At 41.3% G+C, this 25,430-nt stretch overlaps 1 long non-coding RNA gene across 1 annotated transcript in view; it reads right to left on the reverse strand.

Annotated features, from left to right (window-relative positions):
* The window catches only part of LOC309643722, a 445,978-nt gene that overhangs the window by 6,164 nt on the left and 414,384 nt on the right, over positions 1–25,430 (reverse strand). The window lies entirely within an intron of this gene.

Consider the following 25,430-nt stretch of genomic DNA (forward strand, 5'->3'; position numbering starts at 1 on the left):
AAGAGATTCACACTGGGCCAAGGAGAAAAATCAAGAATCTATAAGCTGCATTAACTGGCTAACAGAAAAAATACATTCATTAATACATGCTTGCCCTCCAGTGAATGTAATAATGTCTCTGTCACTGTCTCTCAACCTCTCTCTCTCTATCTCTCTCAATTGCTTGGCCTGAATCAATGTCTTCTGGTAAAGTCCTAAAGGGGGACGATACCTTCCCCAAATCCTACCTCCCAGTGTTATTTCCCTTCAAGTTACATCTGGTCATGTCTACAGAGTATTAAGACACTAGTTGATTTATCAGAGGAAGTCACAGGAATGAAACAATCTTCAAACTGAGACTTTAGCAGAACTGACAGATGTAGTAGTTCCCTGTAGAATAGCTACGACGTGCAGAGGAACTTGAATATCATTGCCCTAAATTACCAGGAATGAATTGCCCAAATTAAGGCATATGAGCATGTCTCCTACTCTGGAGATTGTGTGAGAAGTAAACACACCTTCACTTATCTGATCTACTCCTCTGTGGTTTTAAGTGCGGAAGAACTTACTCATCGGAAAGAATATTTTTCTCCTCTAACTGAAGAAGCTTAAGAAGAATTCCCTACATGTTTATAGAACTTATACCATTTCAAGTACTCTCAATTGTTAATTGCATTTGATGCTCACAGGCATTAAAGCCCACAAGTGAGATGTGTATTTACAGTTATCTTAACACCACCAAGCAAACTAGCAATATCTCTGTAAACCGTACATTACCAGTTGCTCATAGACTCAAATGATCTTTCTCTCCATCCACTGTCCTACCCTTTCTTCTTCCCTAAAGCTTATTTCCCTTCCTGGTCAGTTCTGCCTCTTTTATAGCCTGTATTACTGTTGTTATATATATAGATGCTTACAATTCAATTGCTTCTGAGGATCTTTATTCATAAGTTGATGTCTCTCCCATTTTCTCTTCTTTTTTTTTCTCTTTTCTACTATCATAACCCTGATCAAATGATGCCCACACTTTTCACAACAGATTTTGTTTTGCTTCCCCTTTGCAACCCCCTTTTCTTGGCCATATCATTTGGTACTTATACTTGTTCTCCTCGTGATTTGCATAGAGAGTATTTACTTGCCCTTCCTCACCCTGATTCTATTTCTGCTGCCACAAAAATAAATTGATGTTAGCCTCAAACCATCAACTTCAAAAATGGAAATTACTTATTTGTACAAAGATTCTTTCCAAAAGTTTTCTTCTTACAAACTCAGCCTTTACTCTTCAACCTGCCACAGAATTTTAAACCTGAAAGACACCTATAAAATCTAACCCAACTGCCTCATTTAGAGATGAGTAAATGGGGATGCAAACCCAGGTCTTATCAGTTATGGTCTTTGCAACATATATTGATATCTGGCCCAGTCACATCACCCATCTGAGCTTTATTCTCATACATTATTTGATATTGTCACCGAGTGGCCCAAGTGTATTTTGAACTTGATCAGACTCCATCACTGAGTTCCTTACTCTTCAAAACTCCTCCTCTTACCCCAGAACCTGCTGCTCCTCCCTGGTGAATATACCACCATGCACCAGAGGTCATCCTTGATTTGGGTGTCATCCTGATTTCTCCCCTCTTTCCCCCTCATCCCCAGCTCATCTCTTGATCTGCCCCCTTCTCTCAGGCTTCTCTCTCACTAGCCTAATTCAGGCCACCAATAGCTCTTACTTGAATTACCACAACAGCATCCTAAGTGGTCTCCCTGCTCCCACTCTCACCCACGTCCAATTGCAATCACATCTCCTTGCATCAGCCAGAGGGAGTTCTCCAAAAAAAAATTCGGTCATGTCACTACTCTGATCAAAACCATCAATGAGTCCCCCCACTGCCATTAAGAGCAGGTCCAGACTCTGAGCAGGGTTACAAGCTATCTATGTTTTGACCCTTCCTTATGTCCAAGCTCATCTTTGGCTGCTCCCATATCACATTTCAAACCAAACTTCCTTCAGTCGCTTGGATGAGTCATGCTCTTTCCCACCTTCCAGACTCTGCACAAGCTATTTGCTCTGGCTGCAGGATTTTTCCTCTTCCATTTTATTTGGATAACTGGCAAACTCCTCTTCACCATTCAGGTAGGAACTGTAGAAAGCTTTCCCGCAGATCCTTGCCTAGCTCAGGCTCAGTTCTGCAGTGGCTGGCTCAGATGTCACCTCTTCAAGGAGCCCTCCCCTCACCGGCACCTCACCCATCATCATGCTCCATCCTCCTGCTCTGATCGCTTCTCCTCATAGCACACATCACAGCCTCTTGGATTATAACCCATTTGCTTATTGTTGTCTCTGCCTGTCTCTGCCCCTCCCCAACACCCCCCCCCCACCATATTAGATGTCCTTAAGCACCATGAGAACTCGAACTCTGCCTGTCTCGGTCACTGCTGAATCCTCAGTGCCTAGAGTAAGCACTTAATAAATATTTGAGAAATGAATATTCTCCATGCTTAGCACAATACTCTGCTTATAGTAGTAGCTTAATAAATACTTGAGGGAGGGATGGAGAAAAGAAGGGAGGAAAGAAGGAAAAGAGGTTAAAAGCTTGAGAACTCATACTGGCTTTCATCTTTCCTTTCTATAAGAGCTGCTACATCTTCTCCTCCTATTGTGTGTGTTATTTCATCATTATTCTCCTATTAGCCATTGAAAACAGTTGCCAAAAAATAGATCAGACAATCATCAAACTTAACACAGAATCCAGCAGGGCAGTGAGACCCTCAGTCATGAGTGCACTTCCAGACTCCTCCAACTCATTTCTTAAGCTTAGATGTCTGCACTGAGTCACCAACTTCTGCAACTCCGATTGAAATGCCAGAGTTAGTCCACAGCCTTGCCCCTTCCCCTGCACTTTTCCTGAGAACAATTACCTAAAGAACTCCTGTTTTATTCTACTTTTCTCATATGCCATCTCCTAGCTTCCCAGCCCTAACCCGGTCTGCCAGCTATGTGTAGGTGGCATTGTTATTATTTCTTGACCTCTTGTCCCTCATCACCTGTATGGTGTCAACAGAGATGCATCTCGTTTGTTCTCTGATTTGTACTATTTTTTCCCTACTTAGTTCACTTTTATTTTATAGAGAACATTTGCTTCCTATTCTGGGTTTCCTCTGAACCATTCCTTTCTTTAATGATCTATTTGAGAATCCTTCCCACTAGACTGAAGTTTAAGGGCCTCACCTTTCTTTCCTTCTTGAAACAGGGAACTATGTTTGCCCACATCCCATCTGTGAACCCCTCTTATCACCACCCCCCACAACCCAGTCGGTCCATGAGCACTGGCAGTGACCTGTCCTCTTGGGTGCAAGAACACAGAAGGGTGTCTGCTCCAGCCAGAAAATTAGAATTCACCCAGAGCAGGGAGGTCCCTGGATCTGTTCATGCACATGAGCCTCAGTTCCTTCCTACTGAGATTTGTTCCTCCTTTACAGCCCCAGCATCGTTCCTTTTGGCAGAGGAGATGAATGTAAAAGAGGACTGATGGAGTTTGCACTGTACTGATCTTTCATCAGCAGTACCCTGGTGCTGCCAAGCACCCAGCCAAAGGGTTTCTTTCCTTCTTATTCCATGCTTAGCTTTAAATCCTTTTCCCTATGCTAAGCATTTCTCAAAGCCTTAGTTCACACTTTGAGCTTTAGCTCTCTTTCTTTTTAAAATTTTCTTTTCATATTTTTCTTTTTTCTTTTACTTTTTTTTACACTAGACATTCTCTTTTATGCATCCCTGGTTCAAGGTTTATTCTTTTAAATTTTACATGTCTTTAAAAACGTGAGCTCATCAGCAAAGGACCTGTGGGAGACTAGTATCAGGGTGAATCAGAATAGAATCAGGACTGAACAAAGAACTTTTTTTTTCATTTACTTTTAAGGTACTCATTGTAACCTTGATTCATAGAACATTGTAGAAAATAAGAAAATCAAAAAGAAAAAGATTGAATTCATTCAAAACCTGGCCAGCTAGGAATAATCATCATTAACATTTGGAGTATATACTTGCAGGGTTTTTTCCCTGATGCATTAGCAAAAAAAAAAAAAAAAAAAATGGAATTAACTGTTCATCCCATTTTACTGCTTTCTGAATTCACTTAACATTCTACTGTACACATTTTTCTGTGTCATGGAATATTGTTCTACAATATCATTTTTAAAGACTACATAGTATTTCATGATATAGATAAGCTATTATCAATTCAACAAATGCTTATTATGCGTCACAGGATGTTTCCCACATTGGGGATTAGAAACAACTGTGTACTGAACATCACTGTAGAGGAAGCTTTGTGCTTATCGATGATTGTTTTTGGGGGATTCATTCCTAGAAATGGAACTGCTACATCAAGAGATACGAATCAAATTTGGGGGGATATAGATCAAGATCACCTTCTGTATGGGCTTTACATTCTCCGTGAACGTATAACAATTTATGTTCTCTGGAGATGGGCATGTGTATGTCCCACATCCAGGACAACAGTGGGTATTACAATTTTTAAAAAACCTTATCCAGTTTTATAGATGATAAATGGTGTTATTTGTTGCTTTCAATTGCATGTATTTAGTCACTAGTAGGTAATCATATTTCTCATATGCTTATTGACTCTATTTTTCTGTTTTTGTGAATTATTTGTTCATATCCTTTATACATTTTCTTACTAGAGTGTTTGTCATTTTCTTAAAATTTATAGGAGTTCTTTATAGGATATTAGTAGACCTATCCTTATAAATATTTTATCCCTAGTTTTACTTACTTTTAAATTTTCATTATTTTTATGGAGAACTAGTCTTTATTTAGGAAATTAATTATTCTTTTCTTATATATTATCTACCTTTGGTATTATGCCTTAAATATCTTCCCCACCAAAAGATGATTTTTTTTCTAAAGCACCCATATTTACTCCTAGTACTTTTATGGATTCTTTTATCTACTTAAATATTGAATTCATATGGAACTTAATTTGGTACATGGTGTGAGTCAGGAGATCTTAATTTTTGTCCCAAATGGTTAGCCATGTGTTTCAAAATCTTTTCTTAAATAATCTTTCCTTCCCCAGTGATTTTAAGTACCATACTTATCATATAAAAATCATTGTATATACTTAGGTCTATTTTTGGATATTCCATCCTGTTAATTTGAAAAGAACTGGCTTTTAAGTTTTCTTATTTAGAAATGAACTTTCATTTATTAAGATATTGTTTCTCAATAAAAGCGTGTTGTTTCTTTCAAATAAGTCTTTAACATTCCTTATTAAGTTTGTATAAACACATTTTCTTTTTCTGGTTGCTAGTATTAACAGGATTGTCTTTCTCATCCTGTTTTAGGGGTTATCACTTGTATACAGGAAAGGAATGGCTGCTATGATGCGCTGCTTAGACCCTCCATCTTGGCTTGTCCACGCATTTCTCTAGCTTCTGAGTGTTGATGGATGACAGTTTAAACTGAGTCCCTCTCTTCACCCGCCCTTAGCAGGAGAGAGCTGCCTTGCCTCGAGCCATACTCCTCCCCTAGACAGCCCATGTCTTGTGACTGGTAGGTTAGGGATATGAAGGTCCAGACTCCTTGCTTCAAAGCAGGGAGATTCTCAAGAACCATCCCAGCTCCAGCGCTCCCCATGGAAGTGGATATGGTTCTTGTGGCAACTTCATCACAGTCTAACACCTCCCTTCACTCCCCCTAAGGTACTGACCCTGAAAGCATTCACCAATTAGCTTCCTGCATGGGAGCGTCCAACTCAGAGTCTTTTTCTCAGGGAACCATTCTTAAGACAGTTGTTGTTAGAAGTAATCTAAGAAAGAAGGCTGAATTAATAGGCAGTTTGGGAACTGGATCACCTGCTAACTAGTTGGCAGTGAGGACCCCATCCCTAGAGGCTGGTAGAGAACTATAGCCTTGCTGTAGCAGTGCAACTGCTAAAACTTTTCACCAGTGACAACCTGGGACAGGATACTCGTGGAAGCAAATGCACTGGCAGGTGCATTAGCTTAAGCTTTGAGAGGTTCGGAGGAAGTAGTGATTACAAGGACAGTGGCTTGCTGAGTGGCACTGATGCACTGGAGAAAGACAAGAAAAGGCTGAGAGTGATTAATCACTAATTGAATGCTAAGTGTGAACATCAGAGGACCTCCTTGGCAGCATGTAAAGATGCTCTGATTTCTCATCTCCTGTGGGAGGAGGAGGTTAAGGATCAAGCTCAAGACTTAATTATAAGAGTAACAAAGCTGCAGAGAAAGTGGAATTTTCAGCCCAGGTAAGTGCACTTTGCCAAGGTCAGGGCCCTGAATGGGGAAGGTGTGGGACCATGAGATTTGAGATGGCTCATTTTGGTCAATACACTTGGAAACCTTTACACTCCAGATCCCCCTGACCTCTCTGGGCCTACACAGGAGGCCCACTGCTCCCTATGAGTATAGAGCACCCCCTTGCTTAAAGATGATGCAGAGGTCTCTGCCCTGCAATGGAACCTGTATCCTTGAACAAATACCCCACTATTAAAGTGGGAGCTTATGGGGGCCAAGTAATAAATGGAGTCCTGGGCCCAATCTTGCTTGCAGGCCCAGTGGGTCCACAAATCCACCCCTGGGATTTGAAAATGTCCTCGGATGCCAAATGTATAAATGAAATGGACATACTTGGTAGATGACAGAATCTTTACATGGGATCCTTGACCTTTGGGGTAAGAGCTATTGTAGTGGGGAAGGTCAAGTGGAAGCCTCTGAAACTTCCCCTTCCCAGCTGAAAATTATAAATAAAACACTCTATCATGTCCCTGGGAGAATAGCAGAGTTTAGTAGCACTCTAAAGACTTCATCATGATCTAGAATGCAGGGGTGGTAGTCCCCATTATACCCACTTAATTCTCCAGTCTGGTTATTACAAAATCCAGACTGATCCTAAGGGACGACACTGGATGACATCAAACTCAGTCTAGCAGTAGCTTCAATTACAGCTGCTGTGCCAGATGTGGTACCTTTTCTAAGGCAGATCAACATGGCCTTAAATATATGGTATACAGCCATTGATCTGGTGAATCCCTATTTCCATCCCTGTTAGAAAGAAGGATCAGAAATAGTTCTCTTTCATTTTGGAATAGGCAAGAGAATACAATAACCATCTTTCTCTGGGACTGTTAACTTCTCCAACCTCTGTCATACCATAACTTTAAGAGATTGAAATCTACTTGACCTATTGCAGAATATCACACTGATCCATTCTATTGGGCAGGATGAATAAGAAGTAACAAGTATGTTGGAGGCCTCAGTAAAACACATCTCCAGAGGGTGGGAGATAAACTCTATGAAGATTCAGGGACTTGCTAGGTAAGTGAATTTTTTTAAAGACCCAGGGATGTTGATTCATCCCTTCCAAAAATAAAGGACAAAATTCTGCGTCTCACATCTCCCGTCAATAAGGAGGAAGTACAATGCCTGACAGTCTAGGTTCTGCAGGAAACATTTTTCTGTACTTGAAAATATTGCTCTGATCCCCCTATTGGGTGACATGATAGGCTACCACTTTGGGGTAGATCCCAGAGCAGAAAAGGGCTCTGCAAAGCAGGACCAAGCTCTGATGAAAGCAGGCCTGCCCCTTGGTCAATATTACTGTCAGACTCTATTAATTAGAGGTGTTGGTATGGGGAAAAGATGTCCTGTGGAGTTCATGGTAAGCCCCAATGGAAGAATCACAGCATAGCCCCCTGGGGTTCTGGAGCAAAGTCATGACACCTGTAGACAAAATGATGTCTTTTGAAAAATGATTCCTGTATGCTACTGGCTCCTGGTAGAGACATAATGCCTGATTATGGGACATCAAATGACCCTGTGACCAGAACTGCTCACCATGAACTAGGTTCTATCAAACCTAACAAGTGATAAGGTCGGGCAGGCTCAGCAACAATTCCTCATAAGATGAGTGCTGTCCAACAAGCCGGGCCAGAGGGCACAAGCAACCAGCACAAGCAGGTGGCCTTGACCCACAATTCGCGCACTGCAGTTACACCAATGCCTCACCCTCAGCTCAAATCTATGGCCACAGGGGCAGGTCCTTTAAGACTCTCCCATGGGACTAAATGACAAGAGAAAAAAGTTTGAGCTTGGGTGACAGATGTGTCTGTTCAATATGTGGGTGTGGGGTGAAAATGGGCAGCTACTATACAACAGCCGCACTCAGAGGTGACCTAGAAAGGCAGTGATACAGAAAATCCTCCCAAAGGGCAGAGCTTCAGAAGATGCAGTGGGCAGTGCACTATGGAATGAGAAGTGGCTCAAGATAAGAATACATGTGGGCTTAAGGCCAATGGGGAATGGCTCCTCTGGTGTGTCAGGAGGCTGAAGGAGAGAGAGTGGAAGATCATGGGCAAGAAGAGTTCAGGCAGAAGCATGCGGATGAATCTCTGGAAGGTGGCATAGAACGTGAAGATCTTTACCTTCATGTTAACTAATCCACCACAGAGCGTCCACCATAGAAGGGCTAAACAAACAGGCAGGCAGGATGACTTGTTCAACTGATGTTAGCCAGCCTCTGCATCAACCCACCAGTGCTGGCAGAATATTTGTAGGAACTGAGTGGCCAAAGAAACAGGGAAGAGGTCTGTGCATGGGCCTCACAGCATGGGCTCTCAGGCACTAAGACTGATGTAGCTACTGCTGCCACCAAATGTCTCACCTACCATGAACAGAGACCCATGCTGAGTTTCTGAAAAGGTACCATCCCTCAAAAAGACAACCAATGATTACATTGCACCCTATCCTATATCCTAGAAGTGATCAGTGATTCATCCTGACTGGATTTAAAACACTTTCTATCCATGGGTTTGCCTTTCCTGTCTGTAGGCCTCAGTCAGCATCACTATTTTAGAGGTGAATATTTGAGCTGCTGACCCAGACCCCACAAATATCATATTGGACTGAGGTACCCACTTTACAGCAAAGGAAGCACAACAATGGGTACATGGTCATTGGATCCACTAGTCTTATCTCATATCGCATCACCCAGAAGTTGTCAGCCGGATAAAGCAATGGGATGGCCTTTCGAAGGTGCAACTGAGGTGCCAGCTCAGATATGATGCTATATGAGAATGGGGCACCCTCTCCAGAATGTAATATACACTCCAAGTCAATGCACACTATATGGTGCTGAATCTCCATAGACAGACTACACAGTTTCAGAAAAAAATGGCTGGAAACAGGAGTGGCACCACTTACAATCACTCACAGTGACCCACTTGTGGGAATTTGTGATTCCTGCTCCTGAACTCTGTAGATTTAGAGATACTGGGTCCCAGAGAAGGAAAGCTTCCATCAGGTGACACAGCAAGAATCACATTAAACTCTAAGCTCTGATTCCATCTGGTCACTTCAGAATCCTCGTGCCAAGAGACCAGCAGACAATGAGTCACTAGGGTAACTGACCTAATCATCAGGAGGAAGGAGGGGTGCTGACTGGGAAGGGAAGAATGTTTTTGGAAACCAACTGATCCACTGAGACATCTCTTGGTAGAACCTTGTCCAATTTTGACAGTAAGTGGACAAGTGCACAGCCATGGCCTGAGAAGGGCATGACAACTGGGGGCTCTGGTTACTCAAGCATGTGGGTCTCAGTCATCCTACCAGGTAAACACCTAGACCAGCAGAAGTGCTAGGCAATCATGAGGTGATACTAGGATGCATAGTAGAGGAAATGGTGAATACTGGTTGCAATCTTGAGACCAGTGACAGAAGCGAGGGCAGAAATTCATCCCACTTACCTTCCTCTACTGAGCTCTCTTTTCTTGTTCATTAAAATCTTCTTTTATATTTACTGATTTCTCTTTTATGCTTTTTAAGGCTACACTCTATTTTTACTTCTTGTAGTCTTTCTTATTTATTAATTAAAACATTTAAAATTATACATTTTCTTTGATTATAGTTTTAGCTACACGCCATCAGTTTTTGTGATGTTCTCATTTCATGTCTAAATAGTCTAGAATGATATTTTTATTTTTCCTTGAACTAAGACCTAAGAGTGCTTCATTTCATTTTTTAACTTAACTAAAAATTTATCTTTAACAAATTTTTATAGGGTCTCTTTCTCAAATGTTTATATAAATTCAGTTATCTGGTACCCTTGACTTCCACAACTAAAACATTTGACTTAACAGCACATTGCTATGCACAAATGATTTCTTAGGTCACATTTTAACCTATTGGATCATCCTTGTTCCAGCAATGGTTCCATTCTCCATCCTTAAAAAAAAAACAACTTTCTATCAGAAGGAAGTATGGTATTGGAAACCATCTATGGTATTAGAAACCATCCAACTTGCTACAGCCCAACTTCCCATTCATATTGCCAAGTTGAAACCTCAAACCAAGCTGCTTTACTGGAACTCTTACCGCAAGCAAAATCCCTCCTAAACAAAGTCCCAGTGTTTTCTATACTTGCCCTTTCATTCATGAATAAAATGAATAGAGCCTCTGACCCCGACCTGCTCGATTAAAGCCTGCCACGTTCTTCCAGGAGTTCTTTTCTCCTGGTAGAACATCCACACCAGATTCAATCCTTGTGTGGGTCTGACCTTCACATTGAACTCTGTGCCTACAGAAATGTGCTATCCTATAAAAAGCATCCTTTCACTGAATTCATAGTTGGGGTTCCCACACTGTATTACCTCTCTCTGAGGAGCTGCTTTTTGCCTCAAGAGGGAGAGACCCAAGACTCAATTCTAGTATGTGCCCCAAAGGTTTATTCTTGTTGTTTCTTCCCCTCCTAGCAGCTGCACAAGTTCTCTTTTCTTCTCCTGAAAACTCAGAAAAATAAGCAATGCCTCCATATTTTGCTTTCTGCTCATCTTATACATGAGGAAACAGAGGCATCAACAGATGAAGTGACTTTTCCTAAACCAATTAGTGGCAGGGTAGCAGCTGAGCTAGAATTTGTATCTCCTAACTTCTCCAATTACAGTTACCCTAGAATTATGTTGAAGTATATAGAATTGTGTTCATTCTCAACAAGCAACCTCGAATGGAAAGCAGCCGATATCTAGCCTTCAGTGTCTACATAGTAAGATGGCACAGGCATAAACTCACAACCATCTCAAATTCGATATGCATATTCTGTCGTCACATGTCCTCATGTCACTGGCATACTCCCTTGTCAATCTCAGGTGACTGTTCTTAGTTTTACCCTATTTTACCTTCAACCAGCAGTATACCCCAGTCCTGTAACCTGAAGCTTCTTTTGATCCTCAGTAGATTTTCCAGTGTAAATATTAAATGTGTAAACTCCTATAAATCTTAGAGATGAAAAACAGCTACCAGAGCTTCTAGGAACAGCAGCCTTACTCTATTCTCTATGTTCAACTACATGGGCCCCTTATTTCTGCCAATATTAACTAGGTAAGTTCCATGGTACTGTGCAATTGGCAGCAATTTCATGTACAAAAGGGAAAATTTTTCTGAAGTTAAAGGTACAAGGAGGAGGGGGGAAATCAAGCTTTGGTGTTGATTTCTCTTGTGTTTCAGCAACATGTTTTGACTGTGCCTATACACAACCTAAATGCTTTGGCAAGGCTACCCTGCTGGTGGAATGTGCCATACCTTTGTGCGTGCAGTAAGGATGTGTAAAAGTGCACACTTCCTGTCATGGCAGACCATTTGAACTCATTCTACTACATCCTAACTTCTGGCCTCAGGGATGCATGGGTAACCTCTGATAACATACCCATAATTTTTGTTTACACCTGCCAATAAACACCCACTCTCTGCCAGTTCTTAGGAGGATACAAGCATCAAGCAAGGGGGTTCCCAGATTAGGAAGCACCTTGGGAGAATCCATTCTAGTGTAGTTCACCTGGGACCTTGATCCTAAAGTCACCCACTGAGGTTCCGTAAGGAAGAAACAACACAGAAAGCTTTTATTCAAAAATGTTCAGAAAAAAGATGCTGGACCTCCAGGAACTTATAACAATAGAGCAAATCAAGATACAGACACATAAAAAGTATGTGTTAGAGGAATCAAGATGAAGATAGTCTTTCTGTTGGTACCCACAAACGTGTACACACACATACACATACAAAAGGGCTCCAGTCTTTCTCCAACACAAACCATCCTGTACACCTGTACATTGTTTATCATGATACTTCTCAATGTCATATTCTTCACACTACTCTATAAATTGTAGAAAATCCTGTTGCCTAGAGAATAGAAGTGCAAATTCATGGCAATAAAGCTGCAATGTTCTCCTTCCAAGCCCTCCTATTTGGCCATGGGACTCTCACCTGTGAACCCTACCTTAGTCTGACTTTCCTAAAACACAGTGCTCCAGACAACCACTGCCTTTAGATCATCATTGGCAAGGGAGTAGAAATGTGCTTGCCATACCTGGTTTAAATTTAACTGCTCACCTTTTGCTTGTATTCACCCCTAAGGCTTTGTTCTCTACTTACCATTAATATATTGACTTACTCATTCATTGATTCAGCATGTTAAACTCCTATTACTGACTGTGCACAGTGGAGACAGAGAAACAAAATTGAAGCCAAGGAGCCTGGGTTGGAGGCCATCTCAGGTGAAGGTGGAAAGGGAGAAACTGGTATAATTTGAGAGTGAGGACGCAGGCAGGTGGTCAGGTTTGGAAAGGAGAAGAGGATGAGTATGGGTTTGGGCACTTTTGTTGGAAATTTCTTTATGATAATCAAGTAGGAGATCCATTAGGCATTTGGGTAGAAAAGAAGGTTATGGGCTCAATCTAAGATCAGGGAGTCATCAAAGAAATTGTGTGGGCTGAGAAAGCTGCCAAGACCAAACCCAGAAGCACACCAAGACTACCAGGCCTGAGGACAGGTGAGAAGGACATGGAGGAAGGTCAGGGAAGCAGATGAGGACCTGAAAGAACACAGAGCCAGGGCACCTAAAGAAGCAGAGATTTCCCTTTTTAGAAGATGCAAGACATAAAACATTTTCCCTTCAATTCACAAATCATGTCAATGAAATGATCTGAAATATTCATGGAGGGTGCGCCTCAAAGGAATAACAAATTTTACGAGAGACTGTCTGGGGGAGGTATGCACATTAGCAGATATGACATGCAAGCATCTTATTTTTCACCAACAGTGAGTAATATCTGTGGGTTGATTACAAACAAACTCTTCAGTTAATGGTAGAAATGAACAAAAGACTAGGGATGAATTTGCATTAGGATTTTGATCTTTTAGCCTTTAAATATATGTGGGTCTATCCCTTAGCATGATGTGAAGTCAGAGGGAACATTACCCCTGGAAAGCACACACTGCAGTTTAAATTTCTGGAACATGGCCAGGCCCAAATGGAGTGTTTACTAAAGGCAGCTGAAAGCAATATAACTGGAAGGCCAGTCTGAATTGCGATCAAAGAAAGTGGAAAAAGGTCAAAACTAGAGCAGAGGTGCCAGACAATTAGGTCAACAGGATGAAGCCAGGCCATCAACAGATAACCCAGCTGAGGATTAGAAATCAAAAAAACAAGCAAACAGGTTGGGAAGTAGAATGAAGACAGAATGCGAAGGGGGCCCATGCAAAGGGACAGAAAAAAGGCAAAAGTGTCAGAGATGGGCCAGACACGGAGGCAGATCCACGGCTCAGGAATATTCGTGATGGCCTCAAGGAGTGGCAGGATTTAATCAATGAGCTAAAGTCTACCAGCTTCTGCAGTTCCAGGTACAGCAAAGTCTCAGTGAGAGAAGATCACTCTGCCTTTTGGCTGGCACCCAACTCCACCCATCGGGTGACAAGCATCCCATTTTCCTGCTGTGGAGTCTCCCACTGGCCTGGATTGTGTCTGACTCTGGCCAGGGGCAGCCTCTTTCCCTTTGTCTCCTCGGCTGTAATCACTGTTGAAGACTAGGTGCGGATGATATATTTGTAAACGTGTACTAGAACATTAGGAAGTAGGCATTTCTCCACATAATTAGATAATAAATGAAATAAACCAACACTTAACTGAGAACTAAAAACTGGGGTCATTTGGAAACGTTTCATATTAAAAGGGAGGATTATGAGAGATTCTCCATGGTTTTTCCCTTCTACTCCTTTCATTTACCTTTAATTTTTTTTTCCTTGCAGGTTAAAGCTGAGTCCACATCCTAAGGGACCAAGACAAGCCATCAAGTTAAATGATGTCCCTGATAGCCCTGTGGATCAATAGTTATATAGGCCTATTCCTCATCTGAGCTCTGTCAGGGCCCAAATTATACACTGTACATGAAAACCACCTCCTGGATTTACTGCTCTGCACCCCACACTCCCAGCCACAGCAGGTGGCTTATTGCCCTGCCTTTCTTTCTTTTAAGCTTTAACTAAGTCTTTGCTACTGATTTTTCAACATTTCCAAAGTGGCAGAGCAGCAATTAGCCAAGTTTTCTTCCCTTCCACAGAACAGCAATGATTTCCTTGACTTCCAAAGAAACTCTTTAATGTCCTATTTCTCTCACAGAAATACAAGAATCTTTCAGTCAAAGGATATGTAGTTAGCAAAGAGATTACAGTAGTATGAGGAAGCAGACAAGAATTCAGCCTGCAGTGTTTCTGATGCCCCTAGGATAACCCACTAGAATCTGGACCATCAGCATTAGTGAGAGAGTGGCTGATGAGCTGAAATCTCTAGTTCTACTTCTGATACCGAGGCATGGAGTAAATCGCCTCACCTCTCCATGCCTTGGTTCTCCTCTCTCTTAAATGGGAATGATTTTACTTACTCACATTACTTCCATGACATGGAGAGGATATTAACCTAAATCAAATAGAGTACATGTGAAAACATTTCATACTGTGGGGAGGGAAGGTGTCCCATAAATTCTAGGTTCTGTTATTATTTAATATTTCTATATCTCAGATGGATCTGGTCTCATGAATCATTTTGTTAACAAAGTGGACTTGAACTATATTGAACTGTTTCTGAGCTTCCTAATCTCCCAATTGTGTCAGATATCTAGAATTATAGCCCTCTGAAATAGTGTGTGAAGCGTGCTTTACGATATCGAGACCAACTCTTGTCTGGTTAAGAGACAACATCCCATGGCTTTCTAATCAGTGTCGCAGACAAAGAGGTTCAGCAGAGGTCAGTCTGGGAGCCAGATTAATGAGTCGCCTTACTTCCATGAACTGTGATCTTCAAATTTCTCTCAGTTTGACCCAGCTTTCTTATCCTTTTGCATATGTTCTTGGGACATTTCTGTTTAGCAAACAACAATAATATCCACTACTTTAATTATGTTTAAAATAAATAAACAAGAGACCCTATGTTCTGTTGGTCCAAATAGAAGAATATGGTTTCAACATACAGTTTCCCCATGGCCTGTGCTGTTGTAAATACTCTTTTTATATTCTAGTGCCCGGTTACCCACATGCCGACCCAGTTATAGTCTACCTTGTATATAGCATTAGCTCTTTATTTTAACAATAAGACGAAATGATGCACTCCTTTAATTTCAAGCATAATTCACATTAGCTACTGTACTCCTGCATCCAATTATGTCAACCCAATGTTTTCCACACCATCCTATTCTGAGTTCCTATAACTAACACTTCATTGTGACCTACCATTTTAGCTCATCTTAACAGACATTTAATTAATCAAAAACATTTGAGTACCTTCTATTTCTAAATCTGACTCAGCTATAAAATTGCGGGGAAGTGGTCAGTGCTGCTTTTGTATTTCCAGACCCAAACCACAGTTTTGTGGTCATGTATACAGGTCAATTTCTAAATACCTGAGTTTAATCAGCATTCAATTTTGCAATCTGTGCAGAAAATGAATTACAGACTTTCACTGACTCTCCTGCTTGCAGGACAGAAGGATCCTTCCCATTGCTACTCACAGAGTCTATTCAGATCATTTTCCCGGGACTCTCTGGCATTGCTGGGGACCTTGAGGTCTAGATTGAGTCCTTTTGGTTTCTGCTGTACTCCCTGATGAGTATCAGCATATAGCAATGGCCCACATCTTGTTCATTGTATATGTTGAATATATTCCCCTTTTTCTCTACCTCCCTGGATTGTTTTAAGACTCAAATGAAGTAACAGAATAGTAACTAACATACAGAACTTTATAGAATTGAAGGTGTCTTTTCATATAAGTAGGGAGGAGGAGCCTTGAAAATTTAAGTCTGTTAATAATAGTAAATAAATGCTTTATTCAATTTTTCTTCTACTCCTAGGTGGTCACCTCTTCTGAAATACTGGCACATCCCAGATGTTGATGAGTTCTCCATTAGTCCTCTAAGCTCAAAAGATTTGAATTTCCCTACCATGACCCAGCCATCAGAATAGAATCGCTTTTCATCATTTAGATTGACTTGCATTCATTGATACCCCACTGCAACTGCAGATCATCTCTAAGTTTCTTATTCTGTTTAATAGCCACTTTAACTGTGCTTTTGAGTTGGCAGAAAGCTCAGTTATCCACGCACAGCAAATGGCTTATGAAGTGATACTGGTCCTGATGTCTGATCTTAAACCCCAAAGTCAGTGCTACTTAGTTTTATCTTTTATGGATTCAGTCCACAGGCACAATCACAATAGACCAAGCAAGTCTCCCTGAAACAGTCACTGCTTTAGGAGTTAGCCTTTAATTTGAAGGTACTTTCCCCAGCTGAAAGCTGTAATAATGCTCCATTCATCTGGCAACAAAACAAAGAACTGTAGGATTTATAAGCTGACAGATCCTCTAATAAGTGTGAGTGAGAGATCAAATTTCCACCCTCTTACGTGACTGGGTGACACATCTCATCACCTATTCTGACTTTGGGGCCTTATTAACAGCCAATTTGCACACGAGCATTGGCATGATGACCCAAATCAATCATAACCATGACGGAAAATGCTCCACGGGACAATGACAAACAAAAATCCATCGGCACCCAGAACGTACAGATACAGCAAGTGGTGAAGGTAATCCACCCGAACATGCCACCTCCTAATTTCTGAAGATCGACTTCTCTAACAAACTAGAGGTTTGTGCCCTTCCTCACTGGTCTACAAACATCCCTCACGTAGAAGCTTGGTCAATAAAGCAAATGACTTTCCCAAACAGAGATGGACAGGAGACAAAAACCAGGGCTGTTTCTGGTTGATTTAAAAGTATTCGTGGAAAGGCCATGGTGGTAAATGCATTTTGTGCCCATCAGATCATGTGTGGTGTGGAGACATGAACTGCAATCCTTGTGTTGACGTGTAAAGAGACGTCCACTAGATAATCCTCCTGGTCTCCTGGTCATGGGCCACTCCTTACAAACAGTCCAAGGATGGAGGGTGAAAACTATCAGTTCACACTGCTAAGTTACAAGAGACTTATAAACCCTAAAATTTGGTCTCTTTTCCTCTCTTGTTCCTTGGACCAGAGTAATGCTGCAATCCCAGATGAGTATATCTGCTGTGAAAATGCTAATTTTCCTTCAAGTGGCAATTTTAGGGTCTAGACTGGAGGGAGGGGCAGCAGAGCATATTAACAAGCCCATTTGGTTGCATATTTATGTAATGGTTAAAGTTAACCATTTGATTTCCATCTGACTGGCTCCTGTGTTGATCTTCAGTTCACTCTGATTTCAGGCAAGGAAGAGAGGGGTGTTATTTATGGGCTCCTTTCAAATCCCAACAGCTTCATTAGGTAGCCATAGGACTTAAGGTAACATTAGCTGATAAAACAAACTAACCCCAACATTTCACTGACTTGGAACAACAAACTCATGTAACAGTTCAATTTAGCAGTTGAGCGGCTATCCTCCAAGGAGGGAGTCAAAGCCCTGCCTCCTTTCATGCTCAGGTTCTGCTGTCTTCAACATGTGGTTTCCAAAACCACCTAAAGGGTCAATGTCATTCTAGCAAGCCAGAGCAAAAGGGTGCTGCTTAGAAGATGCAATAGGAGGATTTTAGGGGCCAGGCCTGGAAGTGGTACATATCACTTCTCTTCACATTCCTCTGGCTAGAACACAGTTATACAGGTACAATAAGAAGGCTGGAAAATATATTTGAGCCATATACTCAGGAAGAAGAGGAAATGGGTTTGGTGAGCATCTAACAGGCTCTGCTACAGTGGCAGTCTAGGAAAAACAAAAGGCCAGTTGATTAGGTTTCAGATCATTGTCAGCAGTCCCATTTGGATGGAGATGCCTCAAGAACAAATGGTGTGAGAATTTGTCAAATAATCTCCCCTACATAGCAAACACTGTTATTAGACAACCCATCAAATGGTATAAATAGCTGTTAAAGGCAAACCTTGAGACTTGCATCGTCTACCACAATCTCACCCTTTGAGCCCGCGAACCACTTCTGTGCCATACCACTCGCCCTGAGGAGGCACAAGATCCTGGCACCCCTGCCTTCTCCCAAGACTCCTGAGCATTATCCCACCTTGCACTCCACTTCCAATCTTAACTGCCCAGTTCTCTACTTCGTGCTTCATCACTGTCCATGGTGTGACCCCTAGGTCTCCCCTTAGATCTGACCCTGATCCTTTCCTTTCTGTCTGTTACCTCACCCTCATGATTGGTACTCACTCCTCAGACTGAGGTTTCTGGCCACTGAAGCTGACAACTCAGCCAATTTCTGGTCTGAATCACTGGACTCTGCCTCAGTACCAGCCCACAGACCTGCATGCTTTAGGAAAATACATTGTTCATGATTTACAAAATTCCCCACCCAGCCAGGTTTTTTCATTTTAGCTACTAAAAAGCATTCTGTATGTAAGCTGATCCAAACCTTATAATAATCCAAAGCTGCTGGTACCAATGTCATCCCCATGTTGACTATAAGGAAAAAAATAGGACTTAGTAGGAGGAGCTTCAAGATGGCAGAACAGTAAGATGCAGAGATCACCTTCCTCCCCACAGATACACCAGAAATACATCTACATGTGGAACAACTCCTACAGAACACCTACTGAACGCTGGCAGAAGACCTCAGACCTCCCAAAAGGCAAGAAACTCCCCATGTACCTGGGTAGGACAAAAGAAAAAAAAGAAAAAACAGAGACAAAGAATAGGGACGGGACCTGCACCAGTGGGAGGGAGCTGTGAAGGAGGAAAGGTTTCCACACACTAGGAAGCCCCTTCACGGGCGGGGACTGTGGGTGGCGGAGGTGGGGAGCTTCGGAGCCACGGAGGAGAGCGCAGCAACAGGGATGCAGAGGGCAAAGCAGAGAGGTTCCCGCACAGAGGATCGGTGCCGACCGGCACTCACCAGCCCGAGAGGCTTGTCTGCTCACCCGCTGGGGCGGGCGGGGGCTGGGAGCTGAGGCTCGGGCTTCGGTCGGATCGCAGGGAGAGGACTGGGGTTGGCTGCGTGAACACAGCCTGAAGGGGGCTAGTGTGGCCACAGCTAGCCGGGAGGGAGTCCAGGAAAAGGTCTGGAGCTGCCGAAGAGACAAGAGACTTTTTGTTGCCTCTTTGTTCTCTGGTGTGTGAGGAGAGGGGATTAAGAGCGCTGCTTAAAGGAGCTCCAGAGACGGGCGGAGCCACGCTCTGAGCGCGGACCCCAGAGACCGGCATGAGATGCTAAGTCTGCTGCCGCAGCCACCAAAAAGCTTGTGTGCAAGCACAGGTCACTATCCACACCTCCCCTCCCGGGAGCCTGGGCAGTCCGCCACTGCCAGGGTCCCGTGATCCAGGGACAACTTCCCCTGGAGAACGCATGGCACGCCTCAGGCTGGTGCAACGTCACGCCGGCCTCTGCCGCCGCAGGCTCGCCCCACATCCGTGCCCCTCCCTCCCCCCTGGCCTGAGTGAGCCAGAGCCCCCTAATCAGCTGCTCCTTTAACCCCTCCTGTCTGAGCGAAGAACAGACGCCAGAGGGCAACCTGCATGCAGAGGCGGGGCCAAATCCAAAGCTGAACCCCAGGAGCTGTGCGAACAAAGAAGAGAAAGGGAAATTTCTCCCAGCAGCTTCAGGAGCAGCGGATTAAATCTCCACAATCAACTAGATGTACCCTGCATCTGTAGAATACCTGAATAGACAACAAATCATCCCAAATTGAGGAGGTGGACTTTGGGAGCAACAATATATATATTTTTTTCCCTTTTTCTCTTTTTGTGAGTGTGTATGTGTATACTTCTGTGTGTGATTTTGTCTGTATAGCTTTGCTTTTACCATTTGTCCTAGGGTTCTGTCTGTCCATTTTTTTGTTTTTTACTTAAAAAAAATTTTTTTTTCTTAATAATTATTTTTTATTTTAATAATTTTATTTTCTTTTATTTCACTTTATTTTATTTTATTTTATCTTCTTTCTTTCTTTCTTTTTTTTCTCCCTTTTATTCTGGGCCATGTGGAGGACAGGTTCTTGGTGCTCCAGCCAGGTGTCAGGGCTGTGCCACTGAGGTGGGAGAGCCAAGTTCAGGACACTGGTCCACAAGAGACCTCCCAGCTCAACGTAATATCAAACGATGAAAATCTCCCAGAGATCTCCATCTCAACACCAAGACCAAGCTCCACTCAACGAGCAGCAAGCTACAGTGATGGATACCCTATGCCAAACAACTAGCAAGACAGGAACACAACCCCATCCGTTAGCACAGAGGCTGCCTAAAATCATAATAAGGTCACAGACACCCCAAAACACACGACCAGACGTGGACCTGCCCACCAGAAAGACAAGATCCAGCCTCATCCACCACAACACAGGCACTCGTCCTCTCCACCAGGAAGCCTACAAAACCCACTGAAGCAACCTTAGCCACTGGGGACAGACACCAAAAAAAACGGGAACTACGAACCTGCAGCCTGCAAAAAGGAGACCCCAAACACAGTAAGTTAACTGAAGTAAGAAGCCAGAGAAACACACAGCAGATGAAGGAGCAAGGCAAAAACCCACCAGACCTAACAAATGAAGAGGAAAGACTCAGTCTACTTGAAAAAGAATTCAGAATAATGATAGTAAACATGATCCAAATCTTGGAAATAGAATGGAGAAAATACAAGAAATCTTTAACAAGGACCTAGAAGAACTAAAGAGCAAACAAACAGTGATGAACAACACAATAAATGAAATTTATAATTGTCTAGAAGGGATCAAGAGCAGAATAACTGAGGCAGAAGAATGGATAAGTGACCTGGAAGATAAAATAGTGGAAATAACTACCACAGAATAAAGAAAAAAGAATGAAAAGAATTGAGGACAGTCTCAGAGACCTCTGGGACAACATTAAACGCACCAACATTCAAATTATAGGGGTCGCAGAAGAAGAAGAGAAAAACAAACGGACTGAGAAAATATTTGAAGAGATTATAGTTGAAAAGTTCCCTAATATGGGAAAGGATATAGTCAATCAAGACCAGGAAGCACAGAGAGTCCCATACAGGATAAATCAAGGATAAACACACCAAGACACATATTAATCAAACTATCAAAAATTAAATACAAAGAACAAATATTAAAACCAGCAAGGGAAACACAACAAATAACACATAAGGGAATCCCCATAAGGTTAACAGCTGATCTTTCAGCAGAAACTCTGTAAGCCAGAAGGGAGTGGCAGGACATATTAAAAGTGATGAAAGAGAAAAACCTACAACCAAGATAACTCTACCCAGCAAGGATCTCATTCAGATTTGACAGAGAAATTAAAAGCTTTACAGACAAGCAAAAGCTAAGAGAATTCAGCACCACCAAACCAGCTTTACAACAAATGCTAAAGGAACTTCTCTAGGCAGGAAACACAAGAGAAGGAAAAGACCTACAATAACAAACCCAAAACAATTAAGAAAATGGTAATAGGAACATACATATTGATAATTACCTTAAATGTAAATGGATTAAATACTCCAACCAAAAGATACAGGCTTGCTGATGGATACAAAAACAAGACCCATATATATGCTGTCTACAAGAGACCCACTTCAGACCTGGGGACACATACAGACTGAAAGTGAGGGGATGGAAAAAGATATTCCATGCAAATGGAAATCAAAAGAAGTCTGGAGTAGCAATTCTCATACCAGACAAAATAGAATTTAAAACAAAGACTCTTACAAGAGACAAAGAAGGACACTACATAATGATCAAGGGATCAATCCAAGAAGAAGATATAACAATTGTAAATATTTATGCACCCAACATAGGAACACCTCAATACATAAGGCAAATACTAACAGCCATAAAAGGGGAAATTGACAGTAACACAATCATAGTAGGGGACTTTAACACCCCACTTTCAACAATGGACAGATCATCCAAAATGAAAATAAACAAGGAAACTCAAGCTTTAATTACATTAAACAAGATGGATTTAATTGATATATATAGGACATTCCATTCAAAAACAGCAGACTACACATTCTTCTCAAGTGCTCATGGAACATTCTCCAGGATAGATCATATCTTGGATCACAAATCAAGCCTTGGTAAATTTAAGAAAATTGAAATGGTATTAAGTATCTTTTCCAACCACAATGCTATGAGACTAGATCTCAATTACAGGAAAAAATCTGTAAGAAATACAAACACATGGAGGCTAAACAACACACTATTTAATAACCAAGAGATACTGAGGAAATCAAAGAGGAAATAAAAAAATACCTAGAAACAAATGACAATGAAAACACGATGACCCAAAACCTATGGGATGCAGCAAAAGCAGTTCTAAGAGGGAAGTTTATAGCAATACAAGCCTACCTTAAGAAACAAGAAACATCTCAAATAAACAACTGAACCTTACACCTAAAGCAATTAGAGAAAGAAAAACAAAAAATCCCCAAAGTTAGCAGAATGAAAGAAATCATAAAGATGAGATCAGAAATAAATGAAAAAGAAATGAAGGAAATGATAGCAAAGATCAATAAAACTAAAAGCTGGTTCCTTGAGAAGATAAACAAAACTGATAAACGAATCGCCAGACTTATCAAGAAAAAAGGGAGAAGACTCAAATCAATAGAATTAGAAATGAAAAAGGAGAAGTAACAACTGACACTGAAGAAATGCACACGATCATGAGAGATTACTACAGGCAAATATATGCCAATAAAATAGACAACCTGGAAGAAATGGACAAATTCATAGAAATGCACAACCTTCTGAGACTGAACCAGGAAGAAATAGAAAATATGAACAGACTAATCACAAGTAATGAAGTTGAAACTGTGATTAAAAATCTTCCAACAAACAAAAGCCCAGGACCAGATGGCTTCACAGGCGAATTCTATCAAACATTTAGAGAAGAGCTAACACCTATCTTTCTCAAACTCTTCCAAAATATAGTAGAGGGAGGAACACTCCCAAACTCATTCTACAAGGCCACCATCACCCTGATACCAAAACCAGACAAAGATGTCACAAAGAAAGAAAACTACAGGCCAATATCACTGATGAACATAGATGCAAAAATCCTCAACAAAATACTAGCAAACAGAATCCAACAGCACATTAAAAGGATCATACACTACGATCAAGTGGGGTTTATCCCAGGAATGCAAGGATCCTTCAATATATGCAAATCAATCAACGTGATATACCATATTAACAAATTGAATGAGAAAAACCATATGATCATCTCAATTGATGCAGAGAAAGCTCTCGACAAAATTCAACACCCATTTATGATAAAAACCCTCCAGAGAGTAGGCATAGAGGGAACTTTCCTCAACATAATAAAGGCCATATATGACAAACCCACAGCCAGCATCGTCCCCAATGGTGAAAAACTGAAACCATTTCCACTAAGATCAGGAACAAGACAAAGTTGCCCACTCTCACCACTATTATTCAATGTAGTTTTGGAAGTTTTAGCCACAGCAACCAGAGAAGAAAAAGAAATAAAAAGAATCCAAATTGGAAAAGAAGAAGTAAAGCTGTCACTGTTTGCAGATGACATGATACTATACATACAGAATCCTAAAGATGCCACCAGAAAACTACTAGAGCTAATCAATGAATTTGGTAAAGTAGCAGGATACAAAATTAATGAACAGAAATCTCTTGCATTCCTATACACTAATGATGAAAAATCTGAAAGTGAAATTAAGAAAACACTCCCATTTACCATTGCAACAGAAAGAATAAAAGATCTAGGAATAAACCTTCCTAAGGAGACAAAAGACCTGTATGCAGAAAACTATAAGACACTGATGAAAGAGATTAAATATGATACAAATAGATGAAGAGATGTACCATGTTCTTGGATTGGAAGAATCAACACTGTGAAAATGACTCTACTACCCAAAGCAATCTACAGATTCAATGCAATCCCTATCAAACTACCAATGGCATTTTTCACAAAAGTAGAACAAAAAATTTCACAATTTGTATGGAAACATAAAAGACCCCGAATAGCCAAAGCAATCTTGAGAAAGAAAAATGGAGCTGGAGGAATCAGGCTCCCTGACTTCAGACTATACTACAAAGCTACAGTAATCAAGACAGTATGGTACTGGCACAAAAACAGAAATACAGATCAATGGAACAGGATAGAAAGCCCAGAGATAAACCCAGGCACATATGGTCACCTTATCTTTGATAAAGGAGGCAAGAATATACAGTGGAGAAAAGCCAGCCTCTTCATTAAGTGGTGCTGGGAAAACTGGATGGCTACATGTAAAAGAATGAAATTAGAAAACTCCCTAACACCATACACAAAAATAAACTCAAAATGGATTAAAGACCTAAATATAAGGCCAGACACCATCTAACTCTTAAAGCAAAACATAGGCAGAACACTCTATGACATCAATCACAGCAAGATCCTTTTTGACCCCCCTCCTAGAGAAATGTAAATAAAAACAAAAATAAACAAATGGGACCTAATGAAACTTCAAAGCTTTTGCACAGCAAAGGAAACCATAAACAAGACAAAAAGACAACCCTCAGAATGGGAGAAAATATTTGCAAATGAAGCAACTGACAAAGGATTAATCTCTAAAACATACAAGCAACTCATGCAGCTCAATATTAAAAAAAACAAAGAACCCAATCCATAAATGGGCAGAAGACCTAAACAGACATTTCTCCAAAGAAGATATACAGATTGCCCACAAACACATGAAAGAATGCTCAACATCTTTAATCATTAGAGAAATGCAAATCAAAACTACAATGAGGTATCATCTCACACCGGTCAGAATGGCCATCATCAAAAAATCTACAAACAATAAATGCTGGAGAGGGTGTGGAGAAAAGGGAACCCTCTTGCACTGTTGCTGGGAATGTAAATTGATACAGCCACTATGGAGAAGAGTATGGAGGTTCCTTAAAAAACTAAAAATAGAACTACCATATGACCCAGCAATCCCACTACTGGGCATATACCCTGAGAAAACCATAATTCAAAAAGAGTCATGTACCAAAATGTTCATTGCAGCTCTATTTACAATAGCCAGGACATGGAAGCAACCTAAGTGTCCATCGACAGATGAATGGATAAAGAAGATGTGGCACATATATACAATGGAATATTACTCAGCCATGAAAAGAAACG

The sequence above is a fragment of the Balaenoptera physalus genome (assembly GCF_965194825.1).
Source record: "Balaenoptera physalus genome assembly, chromosome: 15".
Classification (NCBI taxonomy): Eukaryota; Metazoa; Chordata; class Mammalia; order Artiodactyla; family Balaenopteridae; genus Balaenoptera; species Balaenoptera physalus.